We start from the raw sequence: 22,908 nt of genomic DNA on the forward strand, positions 1-22,908 counted from the left end.
AAACTTGCTAGGGGCACAGAGGAATCAACTTGGGTGGTATGTTACACCAATGGGACAAATAGTGGTACCTACTCGCATAATGAAATTTATTTTGGAATCAGAACATAACAAATGTCATTGGGGGGCAGAAGTATTGGTAAAATATTTGAAAAATGAGATAATCTCTAATCAGATGTTAACAATGGCAAAAAGAGTTAATGCAATGTGCCCGGTATGTTTGAAAAATAATCCAGTAGTTAGGAGACAAATACAAATGGGAAAGCTGCAAGTCGGGCCACAACCGGGAGATTACTGGCAGGTTGATTTTTCCGAATTGCCTAGGGCACAGGGATATAGATACTTGTTAGTGTACGTATGTACGTTTTCAGGGTGGCCAGAAGCTTTTCCATGTAGAACTAATCAGGCTAAGGAGGTGGTAAAAACCTTGTTAAAAGAAATAATACCAAGATTTGGAGTACCTTTAGGATTGTCATCAGATAGGGGTCCGCATTTTATAGCCGGGGTAGTGCAGGAATTAGCACGACTGTTAGATATAACCTGGAATTTGCATACCCCCTGGAGACCTCAGTCTAGTGGGCAGGTGGAAATGATGAATCAAACCCTGAAAGGACAAATCAAAAAGATTTGCCAGGAAGCTAAACTGCACTGGCCTCAAGCTTTACCTTTGGTCCTACTCAGGATTCGAATTAAGCCAAGGGAAAAGGTAGGCGTAAGTCCATATGAGATACTATATGGCAAACCATATCATGCAACTGTATTAAAAGGGGAGGTACATGTGAGTGGGGACCAGGCGATTGCAGAGTATGTTATGTCACTTAATAAGATCTTGAATTCTTTAAGAAATACCTTACAGTGGAATAGACCGCTCACGCTGGAGAATTCTGTCCACGACATTCAGCCTGGGGACCAGGTGTACGTCAAGAAGTGGATCACGGATCCGCTACGGGAATCATGGAGCGGACCCCACCAGGTGATGATGACGACCTACACGGCAGTGAAGGTCCAGGGGATGGATGCTTGGATCCATTACACCAGGGTAAAGAAGGCACCGTTCCAATGGGAAACCCAGATAGTGTCTCCAACCCGGATGATCTTCCGCGCAAAGCCGCCTTCTTAATTATATTACTGCTAGTGATCATGAGACTATTGCCCGTTCAAGGGTCTACTCTAGTACAGGTTGAAGAAACAAAGGTTACAGTCATGGAAGGGATGGATGTTCAATTAACTTGGTGTTATATTTGACAGCCAGAGAGTTGAGGCCGGTGAAGTTATTGCAATATGGCAACGGGGGGCTGAAAGAAGCCGAGGCAAGATCGGAGTCGGTTGGGATCAGGATAAAAAACAAGGAAACACGGTACTGAATCTCACTAAGGTAACCACAAACGATACAGGAGAATATACATGTTTGGTCAAGATACGGGATAGTTTTGATTACAAAAGAGTGAGTATGAGGGTTTTGCCAGGGACAGGGGATCGTGCTGAAAACATAAAGGTTGATCCAGTATCAATGGCAGCAGACATGTTGGATGGGTCACCCCTTAGAATAAATTGTTCCTTCCTAGTAAGATCAAGATATCAAAGGAACCTACGGGTCAAAAGGTGGAGGCAAAATAGGGAACTGACCTGGGACAGAATAGAGGACAGGACCAGTTGGTGGGAGAAGGAAGGCAAAGGTTGTGGGTGGTCGAATGTCACTAATCCTAGAATAGGAAATGCATGGTGGAGGCATGACAGAATGATGTTATCCTTACAGAGACATGGTAGAAGGAGTAGACGGGAGGCTAATGATACAATAGAACGGAATACTGAGCAGGAAAACTTAGTGGTAGGATTAATTAGAGATTTTGGGATCATGCAGAACGTGACTAAAAAAACAGCTTGCCTACCATTACCACAGGCTGCAGGTGAACCAATCCCCTGGGGAATAATACAGGTAACCAAAATGCCTGAAACATTTAAGAATGTTTCATGGTCCTGCCAGTCAGTTCCCAAACCAGTAGATGTATTGATGCTGAATTTTGCCCCAAAAGGCGAGAATAACTGCCTAAGAGACTCAATTTAAGTCAGCATAGACAGGAGGTATTTTATTACGACGCGTCGGAGAAATCACAAAAGGGATTTCTAAATATCTCGTAACCGAAGCAAGCCTTTTATACAGTTTTGAATATAAAGTTACATCATATCACATGCATAATCATGTTCTCGCATGCATATTCATTAGAGGCGTGGTGTAGGCGGAGCGTGGGCGGAGACATCTCTTTTGAGGATCATTTTGGTGGTCGTTCCGGTTGCCTTCATCGTGGGCAGGGGTCACCTGATGAATCTTCCTCCTTAAACTTTTGAAGTCTTATCCTAATATGGCCAATTCCCGGTGTACTTGGCTTAGTCCCCATGACTTGGCAAGGCTCTTAGGGTCAGTTTGACATTGTTGGCTCTGAACATGCTTAGCCCATCAATTCCCCTATCCCTATCTCTCTTTCCTGTCATTGTGTTCCATGCCTTAACCGATTTATTGCTCTATATGTTTCCTAAGTGCTATGCTTTCTTCGAATGTTTCACATTCCATGTTTTAACTCAATATTTCTTGAAGGCTATCCGTTTTGGGGCTTCAGTATGGAGGGATTTGTGTATGACCATTCGGGCTATGACTAGAGAGGAATGTGAAAAGAAATCCAATCATTATGGTTGGATTCAAAATACCAGGAGGTGTTTAATTGCAACCCCAATATATGAGCCATGCAATACAGTACGAATAAGAACGAAATCCCACCGAAATGAGATGAGTTGTCAGAATGTCACACAGAATTTTGACACCTGGAATAGTTGGAAGACATTATGGGGACCTAGTGTTTTGGAACACTATAATTACCTGGGGAAGTACAATGGTGCATCCAATGGTCAGGAGTGAAGAATCAGTCACATTATAGGGCCCTCATCACATCTACATCTTCCCGAGAGTTCAGACCGCAGAAAGAGGATTGGAATTGTACTGAGGTTTTTACATGTGATACACCGGAAGACCGAATTGGATTGGTACCGGTGAAAATGGCATTAAAGTGGGGAGGCGAGTGTAGGGGATATGATCATACGGTTAGCAGAGAGTCCATGGAGGGACCTATAGATTGCAGATATACTACTGTGCATAGCCCTGGAAATCTAGTCTGGGTGTTGGGACATGGACAGTGGACCACACATTTACCTCTAGATGGATCAGTAACACAAATCACCCTAGGGGTTCCCACATTGTGTCCATACTGGAAACAGAATAGATTGATCCAAAGGAAAGGACTCAGAAAGAGGGAAGAATCCCTAGAGGAGCAGTGGCATGAACCTTGCTCAGGAGTACATTTTGGATGGATATTAGAATCATTATTCCCTCCGGTAGCGACATATCGAAATAGGGAGATGCTCAACAATTTGTTAGGACAGACAGAAAGGCTGGCAGCAGCTACTAAGAAGAGATTTAAAGATCTAAATTTGCAATTGCAAGCTACATCAAGAATGACCCTACAAAACAGAATGGCATTGGATTTGCTGCTGTTAAAAGAACATGGAGTTTGTGGTTACCTGAGTAGGAGAATAGATCATTGCTGTGTACACATTCCAAATGTTACACTTGAAGTTGAGAAAGATATTTCTCAACTGGCAGAAGTGGAAACAAAAACCAAGGAAATTGAAAAGGAAGCACAGCATAACTGGATAGGAGCAGTATTTGATTCTTTGGGGCTTCACCTGTCTGGCTGGATTACATCTGCTATACAGTATGCACTAATGTTTTTAGTATTTTTAGTGACTATATGGATTGTATATAGATACCTCTTAGGTGTGATCGAAAAGGAAAAGAAGCGATCTCTCTGGTTGCTGAAGGCGATGACCCGCGGGCGGCAGAATGAAGAACACTCCCCACCTCGTTATGAAGACGTTACTGTCAATACTGTTGATTGAGCATCCTTGCAGCAGGACTGAAGGATGCTCAAAAGGGGGGAAATGTTGGAAAAGAAATGAAATTTAGCAAAATGTGTAATTATAGTTTAGTTATGAGTTGTGTGTGAATTGGTTTGTTAAAAGCAGTTTTGCAGTTTTGCAGCCGTTGATAGTGTGTGTGTTGGGTTTGTGTGTAACCTAGCAGGTAGTCTTAGGAATTTAGTAAATAATTAAACTAGTGCAGGAGAGTAAGAATGCTAACCTGTCTGAAGGCAGCATACAATGCTCTTAGAATAAGTTAAGCAGAAGATTTATGATCTTGCCTGTGAACTAAGGAATGTATCACAAGGGAACTGTTTCTTGGAGACTTTGTTGTGAATCGCATGTATAAGAGGGAAGCACCCATATATGAAATCGGGGGCTTGGGTTTTTGAGACGTGAGTCCCCCAGCACCCCGGGCCCGTAATAAAGCACCCACAAAACTTATCCAAGTTTTGTGTCATTTATCAATCGGGCAACAAATATATATTTTAGTTATATGGATAGAAATTGTTTGTGAAAAGTGTGTAGTGTGTTTCTTTAGTTGGTAGCTGATTGTATGGTGGAGTTTCTTTAGTATGTGTTATTTGTTTTTGTTTTTTCTTTGTTAGTGAGATTAAAGATTTTATATTTTGGTTAGTTTGTAATTATTTTTTCTAAGAAGCTGGAACAACCACCCAACTCTTCCCTGTGTTCCCCCCCCAACCCCCGCCCCATCTGTGGTGTTGATAATTCCATTCTCGGGCATCCTCATCTTCTATAGCAAGTCCCAATCCCCCATTTCCAGAGCTCTCAATTTGACAGATTCCCAAAAACGTCCCGGGTGCTTTGGTCGCACAGTCACCTGACACGGCGGCAGAGTCCACAGGTGGCTCTGGGGCGATCTCGGAGCACGTCGGTGCTGGCGCTCAGCTGCCAGTCCACCTCCCTGCTGCGGGACACGTTGTCTATCTTCTTCCGTGTCACTGTCCGCGTCCCGCAGCAACGGCACACGGGACAGCCTGAAGGAGGCAGGGGAGGGTGGACCAGCTGGAAACGCCGAGGCGAAGGGGGATAGCCACGGCGAGCACTGCGGATGGCGGCCACAAAACGGCAGAAGGCACAGCACCCGCAGTTCTCCATGCAGCGGGGGGAGGAGGTGGTGCAGCCGCCTGTGCTGACCCCTCAAATGGGAACGGAGGGGTTGAAGGGACAGCGTCTCCGGCCGTGTCACCTGTCTGCGGTGGGTGCTCTCCCACCGCCTCCTGCGATGCAGAGGAAGGAGGGGCCGAAGAGGGGAACGAAGCTGTCTGCCACAAAGGCTCCCCTGTCGCCACTGGAGACGCAGAGAGAGGAGAGGCTGGGCGGGGCAACGAAGGTGTCTACCACAAAGGCTCCGCCGCAGCCACTTGAGACACAGAGAGAAGGAGCAGGGGGCGCGAACGGAGGAGAACGCTCGGCGATTTCCGGCTGGGGTTCTCACGGAGAGAGGGACACCTCAGGAGAACGCAGTCTCGCGGCGAGGGAGAGATTTTACGAGCAATGTTGGTGTCTCTCAGGCATCGGGGCGAAGCTGAGGGAGCCCCCTCAGCCCCGCCGCCCTCCGGGATGTCAGTGTCCACAGAAGGAACGTCCTTGCCCTCTGACTCCCCCATATCCGTATCGGCCTGCCCCGGGGTCCAGTATTGTTCTGATACAGCAATTCTCATGCGCGGTAATGTGTCCTTCCACACAAAAAGGATAATTTATTCCTCTGTAGAGGTTTGATTCCCCATCTTGAAGGGAACCTCTTCCCAGCAGCCTGTCTAAGCAGTGGTTTGATCCGGAACATAAACTCTCGCGTGCTGGGGACCCGTCCTAAGAAGCGTCTAGGCTGGTTCCACTACCCGTGGTAACAAAAGACTAGGCCCCTCTGGGAGGGAGCGGGGAAATTCACCGTACCTTTCGTTTCGGAGGACGGAGGGCAATTCCGAGTCTCCAGTCTTGGCTGCAATGACGTCGGAGATAACCGGACTCCTGTTCGTCAGTCTCGGCTGCACAGAACGGCGGGGTCCACTAGATGTCGCTCTTGTATTAAGGACCGATGAATGAAGAGACAGACTCCTAGGTTCTCAGAAGGGATAATGCAAAGTTTATTAGACTTACATTCTTTTATAGACAATTCCGACAAAGCTGGACCTGACTGGTCCTTAATCAACACTCCTAATACCATTGGCTAATTCAGAACAACACCGTTCTCGTAAACATCTTTACAAGTAAACAACACATTCAAAACACCGGCTACAAATATTAAGGATTCTTTAATTCTTTCTCTTAATTTTCTCAAAACTTCACAGAGTAATGGCTGGGAAAGTTTATCTGACTATTTTACCAGACTGTCAGCATCCCCATCCCTCTGCTTTTGTTTTGGTCTTGTCTTGACCCTGACCAAAGCATGCATCAAAAGATTTTGTGGCCTGCAGCATTTAGATCAATCTCATTGATTTTAATAGAGCTGTTGTGTTTTATTATGTTCTAACTCGTCCTGGGGTGACTTTATGATGCTGAATTGTATCCCCATTCATCTGTTTAGCCCAGAAATAAGTTTTGCACCTTTAAAACTAGACCTGAGAGTGAAGAGGGGGAGAAGGAGAAGCGGTAGAATGTCTGAGGTGGTTGTGTTCAAAAACATTAGAGATAAGAGCTTTCCTTCTCACAGATTATGTTGTCTGCAGTAAAAACATGCTGGAGAGAACTCTCCTTTACTTTTAGTTATTTTCTTTTTTTTTTTTTTTTTTTCTTGGAACTGTTCAAACCTGCTCTGGACCAAAAACCCAGAAAAAGCATTGGGAGCTCACACCTATGGCCCACCAGGACGCAGAACACTGCATTTTCCAGCACAAGAAGGACTGATAAGAGACTGAGCAAGATGACCTATACCCCACGAAAATGACTTTCTGAATTTGCCATCTCTTCAGAACAGCAAGAGCTTTTATTGTTTAATATTGTTCATTTTTTAAATGCTTGTGAATATTTTGCTTGTTAAATAAACAGTTTTTTCACTTTTCCCCAAGGAAATTGTCACAGACATGTTTTGTGAAAAATCCTTTCTTTAGGATTTTTCCCCTGAGAAGCTGTGGCCTCAGCAACAAAATGTAAACAATGGTTATCTGCTGCTGTGGAATGCAACAGGTGCATCCGTGATTGGTGTTCTGTGAATGTTTGGATTTACTGACCCCTCACAGCAGAGCTGTTCTTGCTTTCTGCCTGGACACAGAACTTTGTTACTGATTCCTTTTCTATTCTTAGCTTAGCAAGCTTCTGAGACTTTTTCTCTCTATTCCTATTAGCATAGTAATAATGTAATATATATCATAAAATAATAAATCAAGCCTTCTGAACATGAGGTCAACATTCTCGTCTCTCTCTCACCCTGAAAAACCCTTGCAAGCCCTGTAACAGGAAATATTTTCCTGAACCAGTTGGGGGAGGGGCCACTTGAATTTGCTTTCTAGAGGGAACCCATTTGGAGGTTTCCTCCCAAATTTGCCCTAAACCAGGACAAATACATTTTTTGGCACCCAGCACGTGGCTCGACAAAGTGGAAAAAACCTGTACTGATTGCATTTTGCTTGTACTTATTCTGTATTGGGATAAAGAAGTCAGTAGCCATGTTGCATGAATTCATAATGTGTCTCTGGGTGGAGGCCTTTGTGTGTGTCATGGTTTGACGCTGGTGCAATGCCAGTGCCCCCATGAAAATACATTCTCCCTGGTGACTGCTGTAAGATGTGACCAGGAATAAGCAAAGCAGGCCTCCACTTAGAAATAAAGAAAAGAACACTTTATTAACTAAACTACAACTCTGAGTAGAAATAAACACACAGGGAAAATGAAAACCTTCCAAAAACATTTCCTCCTTCCCCCACCAAATTTCCAGTACATCCTTCCCCCAAATCACCAACTCTCGGTCCACCACCACTCTTTAGATAATCAATTCTCAGTTCATTAAGAGGAGAGGAGTCCTTCTTGTGCCATAGGCTTCCCCATGAAACACAGTTGAAACCTCTTGTGTTTCCATGTCACTCATGGCACTTCCCAGAGAACATCTGCCATCGTGACCTCTTCCTTCCATGTCCAGTGCTCTCACCACTGCACATGGACCAGAGCTGCTTCTAGGGTAGTCCTTTTAAGGATGCTTTGTCCCGTTCCAAAAAGAGCACAGTCTCACCTTTGGGACACCTGTCCTCCCCAAATTTCACTCCCTGGGGCCGAGGGGTCTCAACACTGAACCCTCTTGGCTCTGAGCCATTGCCTCCCCCTGGATGCAGTCTCTGTGTCACAAGGAACATGGTTCTGTCCATGGCTATAACAAGAAGAGTCCAGCTAAAGCCACTCCATCATCTCTTCCCACCTAAGATTCTTCTCTACTCTTCTGACATCTTTCACTTGCCCAGACCTTCACACTTGCACATTTCCTTCTTCCATTTCATCTCTATCTCTCTTCTAGGAAAGGTTAATGTTCTGCAAAGTTTCCAAAAAAAGGGTTAAAAGCTCATGCTCTGCCCGCTCGAATCTCCCACAAGCGGCTGGACACCTTCTCACTGCACCCCCCCCTCCCCTTCTTCTCTTTCTCACCTGTGTTGCCGGCACATGTTATCAAGTTTCAAGGTATCACAGTCCAGGCACAGGCTGTACTCTCTCTCTTTCCCGGGGGGAGGCAGCTCGATTCCTCTCGGTGCTCTTCCACTCTTCCACCCTTCCATCCTCAAGGCCCAGCCTACCTCACCCTGCCGCATGGCTTCCCCTCCCCCGCCCAGCAGCAGACAGCTGGGCCAGGGGAGGTCTGACCTGCTTCCCTTGCCGGAATTCAAGAGGGCTTCCCCTGGGAGTGCTCTGCTTTTTAACCCCTGTGTTCTCAGAGGCGTATATAATGTCCCCAGTGGCCACACCAGGTGCCAGTATTCAAATCTGAACACCTATTGGCCTGACCACTTCATATCCCAGAAAACTTACTTCCTCTCAAACCACGACAGGGGTGGAATGTCCTGGGGTGACTTTATGATGCTGAATTGAATCCCCATTCATATGATTAGCCCAGAAATAAGTTTTGCACCTTTAAAACTAGATCTGAGAGTGAAGGGGAGGAGAAGCAGTGGAATGTCTGAGGCAGTTGTATTAAAAAACATTAGAGATAAGAGCTTTCCTTCTCACCGACTGTGTTGTCTGCAGCACAGATATGCGGGAGAGAGCTCTCTGTGGGGACCCTGGGGGACATCCCCTGGGTTGGGGAGACACAAGAAGCTTCCCTCAAAAAGCTATTAAGACTCCATTGGCTCCTTCCCCTGTTCCTAGGTCCCTGAGCCACTCCCTCCCTATTCCCTGACTGGCCCTTACCTTTGTACTGCCCCGAGACCAGGTTCACCCCGGGGTCCCTCGGGAGAGGGAAAATCTGGACCCTCCATTTGTGTGTGCCTGGGACCTGAACATCTTACCGGGCAGCTGAATAAAACATCTGCGGATACCATGCAAAGGCCCTTTTTGCTTCCTTACCCTGGATTTACTAGCAGCAATTCAGGCTGCAACAGCTCTCCTTTGCTTTTAGTTAGTTTTTTGCTAGCTGATGCAGAGAAGTTCCCCGGACTGTGGTTTTTCTTTTTCTTGGAACTGTTCAAACCTGCTCTGGACTGAAAACCCAGAAAAAACACTGGGAGTTCACATCTGTGGCCCAGTAGATTAAGATTAAAAGATTAAATTAGAATTAAGAGCCAGAAATCAGGAGATAATTTATGTTTTAATTTCTGTAGTCTAACAGAAATTAAGCTGGGAAAATAGGACACCAAGCAAGCAAGGAGAAATACCCTGGGGGAAAGGGAAGCAGGAAAACATCAATAGATATACCTCCAGATAGCTCCCTAAAGGTAAAATTGGCACAGGGGAAACATAACCTAACATGAAGAATAAAATTAAAATTATACCTTATTGTATGATAGAATAAACTAAAATGAAAATAAGATCTAATCATTTATATTAGCAAAAGTACAGGTCCTTTTAGGGGTAGATATACCAAGCTTTAAATATTCATGTGAATACTAAGGAACTATTTAGCCAAGAAGAAAGTGATTATGCAGCCTATTGGAAGGGGGAGGCTTCTTTAAAAGCAAAGGAAAGACTAGAATCTCTTAAATCTTCTGTCCCCTTCATATCTGCCAGTACCTAGTGTAAATGAGCCTTGATTGGTCTTATCCTAGGGCAAGCTATTACAGCTCCAGAGCTCAGTCCCCAAGGGGACTGGGTGCCAGAAGCCAGCCTGCTCAGACCAAGGCCGCGGGTCAGCCCCTAGAAAGCAGGGAGATATTCAGCTCTTATAGTGATTAGGCAGCTCTTATGATTTCAGCTTTGCTTGCTAGGTAGCTTCCCTTGGCTTAAGGCTCCAGCAGACGGTAGAGAGAGGAGAAGACGCTGGCTGTTCCACGAGAATGGCTTTATTGGGGGGTTCGTGAAGGGTCTCAGCTCTTCTTCTTCCAAGTTAGTAGGGGTACAGTATGCTACTTTTATACCCTTGGCCCGGTTCCAATCCTGACCAATGGCAAAGTGTTAGAGTGACCATAATTGACCAATAGTAGGGTTAACAAGATATTGCCTTACATGGCTATAGGGATAGGTTATAGGGCGGATGTCCCTGGATTCAGGAAGCTTCTTTGCTGCTGTGTCAGCATTTTATTATTTAGATTCTCCACGGGGCCCTGGCCAAACCTGATTGTTTCACCACACTAGTGTACCCCCTTTACCCCCTGACAGACCTAATCAAAATACCAGGGGAAAAGTGATCCGATGAAATGAATCAAAAAATGAGAACCAAGCAGTGGGACAATATCCCCTTCAGGAAGTACCATTGGGAGAAGCACACAAGGGAATCAGGTTTGTAACTGCCCCACTTAATTACTCCAAAGTGAGAACATTTAAAAAATAATTAAAAGGTCTACTAGAAGATCCTCTTAAACTATCAGAACAAGTAGATCAATTTTTGAGATCCAATGTTTATACCTAAGATGAAATGCAATCTATAATAAACCTTTTGTTTACACCCGAAGAAAAACAAATTATCCTAGCAGCAGGTATGTGTCCTAGGGTGATGTTATGATGCTTGTATCCTACACTGTGTGTTCTGTTTATGCTGGATGTTATATTCTTTGCCTTCAAGACTGGGGAGAAGAAGAAGCACGGAGTTTCGTTATCAGCTGCACTCTCCCCCACAGTCTGCTGGAACACAAAACTCCACTGTGGTGTCTGGGCACTGACGGGGCATAACAGAGCGCTCCTTTGCTTTTTAGTTAGTTTAGCTAGCTGAGGCAGAGAAGGTTTCCCCGGATTGCTTTTCTTTCCCTTTTCTTGGAACCATTCAAACCTGCTCTGGACTGGGACCCAGGGAAACACCAAGAGCTCGCACTTTGTGGCCTACTGGGGTCTACTCTGGGCAGCAGCCTTTCCCAGTGCTGGGGGGACTGATAACAGAGTGACCACCCCCAGGAGAGACTTCTGGAATTTGTCATCTCTTCAGAGCAGTGAATGAGTTTTGTCATCTGGTATTGTTCATTTCTTGTGCTGGGGAGTGCTTGGCCTGTTAAATAAAAAGTTTTTATTCCACTTCTCTCTGAGGAAATTCTTCCTGAACTGGCTGGAGGGAGGGGCTGTGTGAGTTTGCTTTCCCCGGGGGCCTTTTTGGAGGTTTTCTCCCAAATTTGCCGTAAACCAGGACAGTATGCAAATATGAGAAGGAACATACACACAGACTCCCTGAGGATCAGAAAATACCCTTGCAATGCCCTAATTAGGATCACAATAACCCCAGGGAAAGGCAAAACATGAAAGATTTTAGAACATTAATAGTCAGGGGAATTAGACAAGCTGCTCTACGAACTCAGAATGCCCATAAGGCATTTACTAAACAACAAAAAAAAAAAGAAGAGACCCCAACTGAGTGGCTGGAGAGATTAAGAAAAAATATGAGATGATATTCAGATATACACTCTGATACAGTAGCTAGAAAAGCTTTAAAGGTAACTTTTATCACTCATGCCTGGCTAGATATAAGAAAAAAGCTAGAAAAATTAGATTAATGACAAGATAAGAGATCAAATACCCTGTTAAAGGAATCACAAAAAATATATGTCCAAAGAAGTGAAAAGAAAGTAAAGGCAAAAGCTAAAAAAATGGCAACTTCTACTCCCAAGAGGAACCAGCATATAAGGACCCACTCTCATAAGTGAGACCCCAATTGAGGCAAAATAAATGGAACGAGGGTGTCCAGGTTTAGAGCAAATTTGGGGAAGAATCCCCCCAAGGAGCTCCGGTGGGAAAAGCAGATCTAATCAGCCCCTCCCCCCCCCAACTGGTCCGGGAGGAAAAAATACCTCCTTGGAGAAAGGTGGAAAGAAACTGTTTATTAAACAATAAAACCAAAACCATATCAAACAATGAGACCCCTTGCCACTCTAAAAGAGATGACAAACTGAGAAAACCCCGTCCTCGGGTTGCAGTTCACTCAGTCTCTGATCAGTCCCTCCGGTGCTGGAATTGTCGCATGCCAGGTCCGGCCCAGTGGGCCACAGGTGCAGCTGCCAGTGCTCTCCTGGGTGTTCAGTCCAGAGCAGGTTTCAAGAGGTCCAAAGAAAAGGGAAAAAAAACCCACAGTCCAGGGAACTTCTCTGCCTCAGCTAGCTAAAACAAACTAAAAAGCAAAAGAAGAGCTCTGTCCCGCTGTCTGTCCGCAGACAACACAGCCCAGGAGCAGGAATGTGGAGGAGGAGTGCAGTGTCTGAAAACAAACTGCGTGCTTCTTCTCTCCCCCCTTCACTCTCTGGAACACTCTTAAAGATGCAAAACTTATTATTCAACATAAACAGAATGAGACGATTGGGGATAAAAGCATCATCATATAGTCAACCCAGGACATTGGGAGAAGATCATAGAATCACAGAATCGCTAGGTTGGAAGAGACCTTCAATATCATCAAGTCCAACCCATGCCCTAACACCTCAACTAAGCCATGGCACTGAGTGCCACATCCAGTCTTTTTTTAAACACATCCAGGGATGGTGACTCCACCACCTCCCCAGGCAGATCACTCCTGTACTTTATCACTCTTTCAGTAAAAACTTTTTCCTAATATCCGACCTATGTTTCCCTTGGAGCAGCTGAAAACTGTGTCCTCTTGTTCTATCAGTTGCTGCCTGGAAAAAGAGATCACCCCCACCTCATAACAACCACCTTTCAGGTAGTTGTAGAGAGTAATAAGGTCACCTCTGAATCTCCTTTTCTCCAGGCTAAACAATCCCAGCTCCCTCAGTCCTTCCTCATAGGGCTTGTGTTCCAATCCTCTCACCAGCTTTGTTGCCCTCCTCTGGATGCATTCAAGCGTCTTAACATCCTTCCCAAACTGAGGGGCCGAGAACTGGACACAGTACTCAAGGTGCAGCCTCACCAGTGCCAAGTACAGGGGAAGGATGACTTCCCTGGTCCTGCTGGCCTCACTATTCCTGATACAGGCCAGGATGCCATTGGCCTTCTTAGCCACCAGGGTACACTGTTGCTCATGTTCAGTCAGCTGTCAACCAGTACCCCCAAGTCCCTTTCCGCCTGGGCACTGTCCAGCCATACTGTCCCCAGCCTATAATGCTGCAGGGGGTTATTGCGGCCCAAATGCAGGGCTCGGCACTTGAACCTATTAAACTTCATCTTATTGGACTCTATCCATTCATACAAATGTTCCAGGTCTCTCTGCAGAGCCCTCCTAGCTTCCAACAGATTGACACACTATCCCAGTTTAGTGTCATCTGCAAATTTACTAATGGTAGACTCAAGACCCTCATCCATGTCAGGGGTTGAAACAGGGGGTTGGAAATTTACCCTGGGGTAGAAACCAATTTTGGAGTTTTTGTTTAGTCTTTAAATTGTGTGCTCACAAAAAGGCATGCAGAGAGAACAGAGGAGACTCAAGGCTACTTAGAAAGGAATGCAACCATCCAAGATGAAGAGAGATAAGAAGGGGGCCCTCACTGACCTTGAAACTGAAGCAGATAAAAAAACTGAATCTGGGTTATAAACACCACATTACAACTACATGACTGAAAAACTGCACAGGCTCATAAAATTGATAAGACAGTTTAATACATATGCATATGTCTTTTATGCATATGCAACAGGTTAGGGGATAAAGTAGACTTGGGAATTTTTGGGGGTGTGCATGTCCTTGGGGAGCATGTGTCCAGCACTGAAATAAATCATACCGGCTTTACAACTTTTACAAGTTGTGGAGGTTTTTTTCTGCAAATCATCAATAAAAATATTGAACAGAACTGGACTCAGCACAGACCCCTGAGGGACACCACTAGTGACTGGCTGCCAGTTGGATGCAGCACTGTTCACCACCGCTCTCTCGGCTTGGCCATCCAGCCAGTTCTTAACCCAGCAAAGAGTAGTCCTGTCCAAGCTGTGAGCTGCCAGCTTTTCCAGGAGTATGCTGTGGGAGACAGTGTCAAAGGGCTTGCTGAAGTCCAAATAGACAATATCCACAGCCTTTCCTGCATCCACTAGGTGGGTCACCTGGTCATAAAAAGAGACCAGGTTGGTCAAACATGACAGACCCCTCCTAAACCCATGCTGGCTGGGTCTGATACCCTGGCCATTCTGTAAGTGCTGCATGATGACACTCAGTATAAACTGTTCCATTACCTTACCGGGTACTGAGGTAAGGCAAATTGGTCTATAATTACCAGGATCCTCCTTCCCAACCTTTTTGTGAATGGGCATCACATCAGCCAACTTCCAGTCAACTGGAACCTCACCAATGAGCCAAGACTGTTATTAAATGATGGAGAGTGGCTTCACTGGCTCATCTGCCAGCTTCCTCATCACCCTTGGATGGATCCCATCTGGTTCCATAGATTTATGAACATCCAAGTGGCTCAGCAGTTTTCTGACTGCCTCCTCCTGGATAAAAGGAGGACCATTCTGCTCCCTGACACCATCTATCATCCCAGGAGGACAGTTGTCCTGGGGACAAGCCATGTTCCCACTAAAGTCTGAGGCAAAGAAGGCGTTAAACACATGCGTCTTCCCATCTGCAGTTACGAAGTTCCCTCCCTCATCCAACAGAGAACTGAGGTTGGTCTTACTCTTTCTTTTGCCATTAATATATTTGTAAAAACATTTTTTACTATCCTTTAAAAAATTGCCAAATTATTTTTGAACTGAGCTTTGGCCTCCCTAATTTTTTCCTTCATGCCCTAGCAACTCCCTTAAATATTTCCTGAGAGACCTGACCCTCCTTTAAAAGATGATACATCCTCTTTTTATTCCTAAGTTCCTTAAAAACCTCCTTGCCCATCCAGCCTGGACGTTTGCCTCCTCTACTCATTTTTTGGCACATAGGGACAGTCTTTTCCTGTGCCCTCAAGATCTCAGTTTTGAAGAATGCCCACCTTTCCTGAACTCCTTTGTTTTTAAGGACTGCTTCCCAAGGAAGTCTCCGAATAATTCTCCAGAATAGGCCAAAGTCTGCCCTCCGGAAGTCCAATGTAAAAATTTTATTGATGTTCCTCCTGATTTCACCAAATATTGAGAACTCTATAATTTCATTATCACTATGCCCTAAGAGGCCTCCAACCACCACATCTCCCACCAGCCCATCTCTATTTACAAACAACAGGTCTAACATAGTCCCTCCCTTGGTGGGCTCACCCACCAGCTGTGACAAAAAGTTGTCCTCCACACACTCTAAGAACTTCCTGGACTGCCTCTTTTCTGCTGTATTAAGTTCCCAGCAGATGTCTGGTAGGTTGAAGTCACCTACAAGAACAACGGCTGGTGATCCTGAAACATTCTCCAGCTGCTTATAGAATAAGTTGTCTACCTCTTCTTCCTGGTTGGGTGGACAATAACAGACACCCAGTAGGATGTCAGCCTTGTTGGCCTTCCCCCTAATTCTTTCCCTTGGGCATTCAATTTCATCATCATTAATTTCAATACCCATGGCATCAAAAGCCTCCCTAATATACAGGGCCACCCCTCCACCTCTTCCCCTTTTACTGTCTTTCCTGAAGAGCTTGTAGCAATCCAGTTCAGCACTCCAGTTATGTGAGCTGTCCCACCATGTTTCTGTGACGGCAACTACATCATAGCGTTGATGGTGCACCATGACTTCCAGCTTTTCTTGTTTGTTACCCATGCTGTGTGCATTAATATACATGCACCTCAGCTGGGCTACTGATTTCACCCCTAACTTGGGCTTACCACCCTTGGGCTTGCTTCCAGACGGCCCAACTGCATCCCCTTCCTCCTTCAAACCTAGTTTAAAGCCCTCTCAATGAGTTCTGCCAGTTCATGAGTTGAAATTCTTCTGCTCTTAACAGAGAGATGCAGTCCATCCAGTTCCAGCAGGCCAGGTACCATAAAAGTTGCCCTATGATGAAAGAACCCAAAATTCTGCTCATGACACCAACCCTTGAGCCACTTGTTGACAATGTGGGCTCTCCTATTCTTTTCACCATTTTTCTCTGCCACAAAAGGGACTGAGCAGAACACTACATGTGCTCCTGCCCTGTCAACTACTTGACCCAGTGCTGTAAAGTCCCTTTTAATTGCCCTGATGCTTGTCTTTTCGATCTCATCACTGCCAGCCTGGAATATCAGCAGTGGGTAATAATGAGAGGGCTGAATCAGCCTGGGAAGTCTGTCAGTGATATCCTGTACCCAGGCCCCAGGGAGGCAGAAGACTTCTCTCTGGGGTGGGTCCGGTTGACATATGGGCCCCTCTGTTCCCTTCAGAAGAGAGTCACCTACTACGACTACCCGTCTTTTATTTTTAATGTTAGAGGTGGTGATCCGTCTGACAGATAAAGAGAACAAAGCTCCATAAGAAAAAGTCCCTAAAAAAAGAAAAGGTGAACCTAACAACCAAGGTTAAATCTGTCACTATTTCAAAGAATTTAGGCATTTAAGGCATAACTGCCCACAGAGAGAAGAGGACCTGAAAAATTTTAAAGAAGCTCAAAACACAAATGAATAGGGATATCTAGAACTCTACCTCCTGGGGTCCAAATATCAACAAGAACCCTTAATAACTTTAAAAGTAGGTCCCCAGGAGGAGGAATTAAAATTTTTAGTAGATACAAGGGCTGAGAAGGCATATATTTGTAGAATCCCAAAAAAAATGCGAAAAAAGCCAAAATAGAATTCAAGTAGTAGGGGCAAAAGGAGAAAGAGTTAAAGCAGCAGTTACAAAACATGTAATATTTGAAGAAACAAACAAAATAGGATGGGAGATATTTTATTAGTACCGGGAGCAAGACATAATTTGCTGGGGAGGAATTTGCAAGTGCAATTAAATATCAGAGTTCTTTAAGAGGGAGAGAAAATGGTAGTCAAACTCCTCTGATTAAAAGAAAAAGATAAAAAGCAAATTAAAAAAATAGTTTAGGCCAAGCCTGAAAATAAAGGCAAGTGAAATATAACCCCTATAGTAATTAAAATTAACAAAGATTGCCCAATTTGAGTAAGGCATTACCCACTTACTTTACAAAGAAAAAAAAGGGTTGCAAAAAGTAATTCAATAATTACTTAAAGATGGAACTTTAGAGCCATGCATGTCTCCCCACAATACACCTATATTACCAATAAAAAAATCAGATAGAACCTACCAACTTGTCCAAGACCTGAGAGAAATAAAGAAAAGAACTATAGATCGATATCCAATAGCACCCAATCCCTATACACTATTGAGTAAAATCTCCCCATCACATCAATAGTTTGGTGTAATAGATGTCAATGATGACTTTTGGGCTTGTCCTCTAGCAAAAAAAAAAAAGTAAAGATATATTTGCTTTCAAATTAAAAGATCCCAATACAGGGAAAAAGCAACAACTCAGACCAAATTACCCCAAAAATTTACAAAATCGCATAATTTATTTAGGCAAACTTTAGAAGAGGTAGTGCAACTTTTCCCGACTATTCCTGAAGTAAAACTTATCCAATATATTGATGATTTACTTCTCTCAGGGGAAGATAAAGAAAAAGTCCAAGAATTTACCATAAAGTTACTAAATTTTTTAGAGAACCAAAGACATAAAATATCAAAAGAGAAACTTTAATTTGTAGAAAATAAAATAAAATAAAAAACTTAAGGCATATAAGTAGCCAAAGGAACCAGCGAGTGAATCCTAAAAGGATGTCATGTTTTGGAATGGGAAGAAATTCAGTGAAGTGATGCAAAGCTTTTTGTGTAACTGACAGTGTTGAACCACTGAGAAGCTGGACACGTCTCGGTGAAACACACATGTTAAAGAGGAAAAAAGCCAGGAACTCTCTCCTTTTCTGGTCGGCAAGGAGGTGGCGTGTTATGAGTAAAAAAGTTGTTCATATTTTTAAAAGTTGCAGAGTTCACAAGTTAAATCAATTGCTGCCAAGTTGGAGTTCTAACTATTTATTGTTAATAATTTAATGTTGTAATTTCCTGTTGTTAAAAGTTTCCTTTTAATTACCTGTTCTTAATGGTTGCCCCGACCCAGCCCGCCACTGCCTTCCCGGCTGTGCCGGGGGTAGCCCAACGGGGGTAGCCCGAGAGTGTCCCAGGAGCGGCGGGGCCCCCTCCCTCAGCGCGGGTCCTGGCCATGCCGGGAGAGCCCTGCAGAGACTGGCCCGGGTCGCCGTGTCCCGCAGGGGCAGCTGCTGGCCAGCTCGTCTGCTGGTCCCCAGTGCGGGTGAGTGTGTCCATGCCTGCTGCTCGAGGCACTGGCGCGCGGGGGTCCCCCTTTGCCGGGCGTCGCCCTGCTACTTCCTGGAAGACAGCATCCGGCACTGGGAGGAGGAGGGGACATCGGAGCCAGCATGCAAAGGAAGAAGCCCCTCACCAAACCTAGCAAAAAAACTCTAAAAAGAACGAGCCAACACGAAATTGACAGATCGAAGTGATGTGTAGATGTGAGGAACAGAATCCAGTATCCGCTAAGACCCTTTTTACCCGTCACCCTAACCTAAAAAGATGTCAGATGGACAGAGGACCTCGAATGTCAAACCGAATAATTGGGAATCTGCTGATGCTCTTGTGAGGACGGAAGCCCCAGCTCTGCCGACAGACCAGCGAACAAAGCTGCACTTTTCCTCCTCCTCTGTGCCACTCCTGGAAGCAGTGGCAGTGTGAGTGCGACCCGTCGGTTCTTTCCACCCAAGCTGATTTTTAATAAAGGCATGAAAAAGGAGAAAGATCTCCTGCCCTATTTATTTCAGCTGGGGGCTCTCTGGGATGGCCACGCCTGAAGAGGACATCGGGACTGGGACGGCCGCCCACACTGGACCTCCAGGACAGCTGGCCATCAGGACCAAAGAAGATCGGCTTGGGGCCAGTGACGCGGAGGAGCACCAGACAATTGAGAAGTATCCGGGGGCAGGACTAGGGGGTGAGTGAGAGTGTGTGAGTGAGATGAGGGCCGGAAGCTCGGACCCTCAGAGCAAGTGTGGACCTCCTAGTACTGTGGTTCTGGACTCCTGCGAGGAGGCTGGCCGGGAACGGTGGGAAGCGAGTGGAATCAGCATGAGTGAGTCGCCTCCTAAGGGGTAAAGAGTGCCCCCCTCCGGGCATGTGGAAGAAATACTGTGTGTGTGGCACACAACCCAAAAGTCCTGACAGGGGGAAGTCAGGCAGATTGCAAGTCCTGAGAAGGATTCGGGCAAGCCCACAAATCCTCCAGTCAAATTAAGTCCTGACAAAGGGGTGAGGCACAAATCCCAGCGGAGGAGGCTGGGGTTTTATAAAGTCTTGATAGGTAAGTCCTAGCATTGGGGAAGTTAGGCAAACTAGAGATCAGGCAGTTCTCTTTCCTGACAAAGGGAGCCAGGCATGAATCCTGGCAGAAGAGCCGGGGTCTTGTGTTTTTAAGTCCTGATACATAAGTCCTAGCATTGGGGAAGTTAGGCAAACTAGAGATCAGGCAGTTCTTTTCTTGTGAAGTCCTGAAAAAAAGGGGTCAGGCAAATTTGAGGTTCAGTGGAGGAAGCGGAGACTCCTCAAATAAGATTTTTCTTGAGTCACCTTTTAGTACATTCTTTTCAAGTAGAGGCACCTTTGTGATTTTTTTTCTGTTGAGACCCAGAAAAATGGGAGGATGTAATAGTAAGAAGAGAGGCGAGAGATTGAAGAATATACCCCCCACAGTCCCTTAGGGGAGCTGCTAGAGAGATGGGATTCTATAGAGGCCACCGAGGGATTAGATAAGGTTAAGATGATTCATTACTGTGTAGAAGTCTGGCCAGAGTTAGATGTGCAAGGAGGATGGCTGTGGTATGGGACAAAAGACAAGTGGATGTGGCAACAATTGAGTCACTATCTGACAGCTCGAGAGGATGCCGATCCCCAGCAACTAATATATGCACCTTGATGGTTAGAGTGCTATTGGGGATGAAGGTGTGTGAATTTGTAAGGTGCAGAGGAAGAAAGAGGGGAATGAAGGAGGGGATGCTGGAGTTAGAGGGAGTAGTAAAAGGTGGGACCCCCTAGACTATTTGCCTCCTGATGCCCCTCCACCTTATAATCCTCTTCCTCGGGCACCTCAAACGGCAGATGCAGCTTTTCCTCCAGCTTCCATCCCATTACTGCCTCCTCTAATTCCTTCTTCTACCTCTTTGGCTTCCTCTATGGTAGACCCGGTATCTCTCCTGGTGGTCACTCCCTCACCACCCACTTCGGGTCCTCCAGTTGCTTCTGCACCACCTCGAGTGCCTACTCCACCTTTTGCACTCGCCACTCCTTCTCCAGCTCTACTTAATATGCACGCAGGCTCCTCTCCCACTCCTATTGCCGTCCCCTTACCTCCTTCTAGTTGGGACACGAATGCCTCCTTACCTGGTAAACTCTTATCAGCAAATACAGCTGTTGACCTATAGAAAGTCCAGGTTAATGCTAATACCCCTCAAATAAGTAGTTTTGTGTCTGAGGATGGGCCACACTACAGTACCCGATCCAGGACCTCCAAGGTAGAGAGACTCTTTACCCTCAGGAAAGTTGTTGTATTCATATTGTTGTTATCATATTTCTAGAGTCCCATACCTTCTGAGCGGTTTTCTCACACGCAGTTCTTCACAGCAATGTTGTTCCTGCTTCTTCGCCAGGGCTCCTCCAAGGCTCTCCCTGACCGGCCAACCCAACCCCCTTTTATCCCAGTTATCTTCATTAGCCACAGCTGCCACCCAATTAAGGATATCAATTTTACTAGGACTCCTACTATATTTCCCCCTTTTCTTTTACTTACAGATATTCAAGTACAATACATACATTTCCCCATAACTCAAAGGCCATGTACAACGAACACAGCTCCTTGCTCAAAGGCCATATTTCTCACAGCTCCTGGCTGTCACAGCTCCTCGACTCAAAGGCCATGTTTCTTCACAGCTCTCGGCTGTCCTATCTTCCACAGCTCTTCTTCCACAGCTCTCAGGCTGCCACAGCTCTCGGCTGTCCTATCTTCTATCACGTCAGCTTGTTGTTGTTACTCCCAGCTCTCAGGCTGCCACAGCTCTCGGCTGTCCTATCTTCTATCACGTCGGGGTCACCACTTGTTGTACTCATATTGTTGTTATCATATTTCTAGAGCCCCATACCTTCTGAGTGGTTTTCTCACACGCAGCTCTTCACAGCAGTGTTGTTCCTGCTTCTTTGTGAGGGCTCCTCCAAGGCTCTCCCTGACTGGCCAACCCACCCCCTTTTATCCCAGTTGTCTTCATTAGCCACAGCTGCCACCCAATTAAGGATATCACAGCTGCAGCCCATTTAGAACGACGAGGATTGGGGCAAGGCTACTTATACAATACATATATTTTACTAGGACTCCTACTATAGGAAGTTCCTATTGGAGGAGTAGCAGGAGATGTTGGCTTTGTGAATGCTCCTCTAACCACTTCTGAGGTGAGAAGATTGAAGATCTTGTTCATAGGTGGCTCTTTGAGGGTAGTAGATGGAAAAAGAGCTTCAAGTTATGCCATTATAGATGGAGAAACATTACAAATTGATGAAAAAGGGAAACTACCACCAAATTGGTCAGCCCAAAGTTGTGAAATATATGCCCTGAAAAGAGGATTAGACTTACTGGAGGGAGACCGGTGTTTTGTGGAGAAAAGAAGAAACCTCACAACTTCGTAAAAGTTGTAAAGCCCAGTATGCCTTTATTACGACGCGTGCCGGACCCAAGCCCCCCCAAAAAGGCATGCGTACCTCTGAAGACCTCAGGTCTTCTTTTATCCCCCTTCCAAATGCATATGCATACAGTTTCACAATAGGTTCATACATATTCATTCCGCGTGACATTTAGCACCAGTTCTTCTTTATCAAAGGAATTTCTAGGTCGGGGCAGATTGACCTTGTGGTCATTTCTGTTTTTCTTTCTCTGTCTCCTTGTTGTCTCTGGAATGCGGCTTTTCCTTCAGCTTTGGCCTCACAGACTTTTCACCTCTCCTAGACACTTCACCTAATTCAGAATGGATCTCTACTCTGTCTCATTCCCCCCTTTCCTAGGAAATAAGTAAATTCTTTTACTTAATGAAAACTCTCACGGCAATAAGTGTCTTTTAATGCTTCACTATGTACGTTTGACAAAGAGGTTAGTATAGCTATTCATTGTAGTATTCTCCAGTCCCAAATTAACAATATAGTAGATAATCCTAAGCTTATCCCAACTAATATTAGTAAAACTACAATGGGGTGGCACAACTTATTAAAGATTCCATTTGCAGTTGGTGACCACCCAAAGATCACATCCCACCAGTGATGATCCATATTTTGTTTTATTCTTTGTAGAACTCTGGTTATCTCCTTTGTATCATGTTGGACAGTAATTAAGGTTTTCTTTCCGCTTTCTTGGATTCCTTTCAAGCCTTCCAATAGGTCTTGGTGCTTAATTAATTGTTTTACCAATGTAAGGTTCATCCCACTAAGGGTAG

This window comes from Melozone crissalis, unplaced genomic scaffold, assembly GCF_028551555.1.
Source record: "Melozone crissalis strain CALT ecotype California unplaced genomic scaffold, PUWL_Pcris_2 ptg000035l_1, whole genome shotgun sequence".
NCBI classification, from domain to species: Eukaryota; Metazoa; Chordata; class Aves; order Passeriformes; family Passerellidae; genus Melozone; species Melozone crissalis.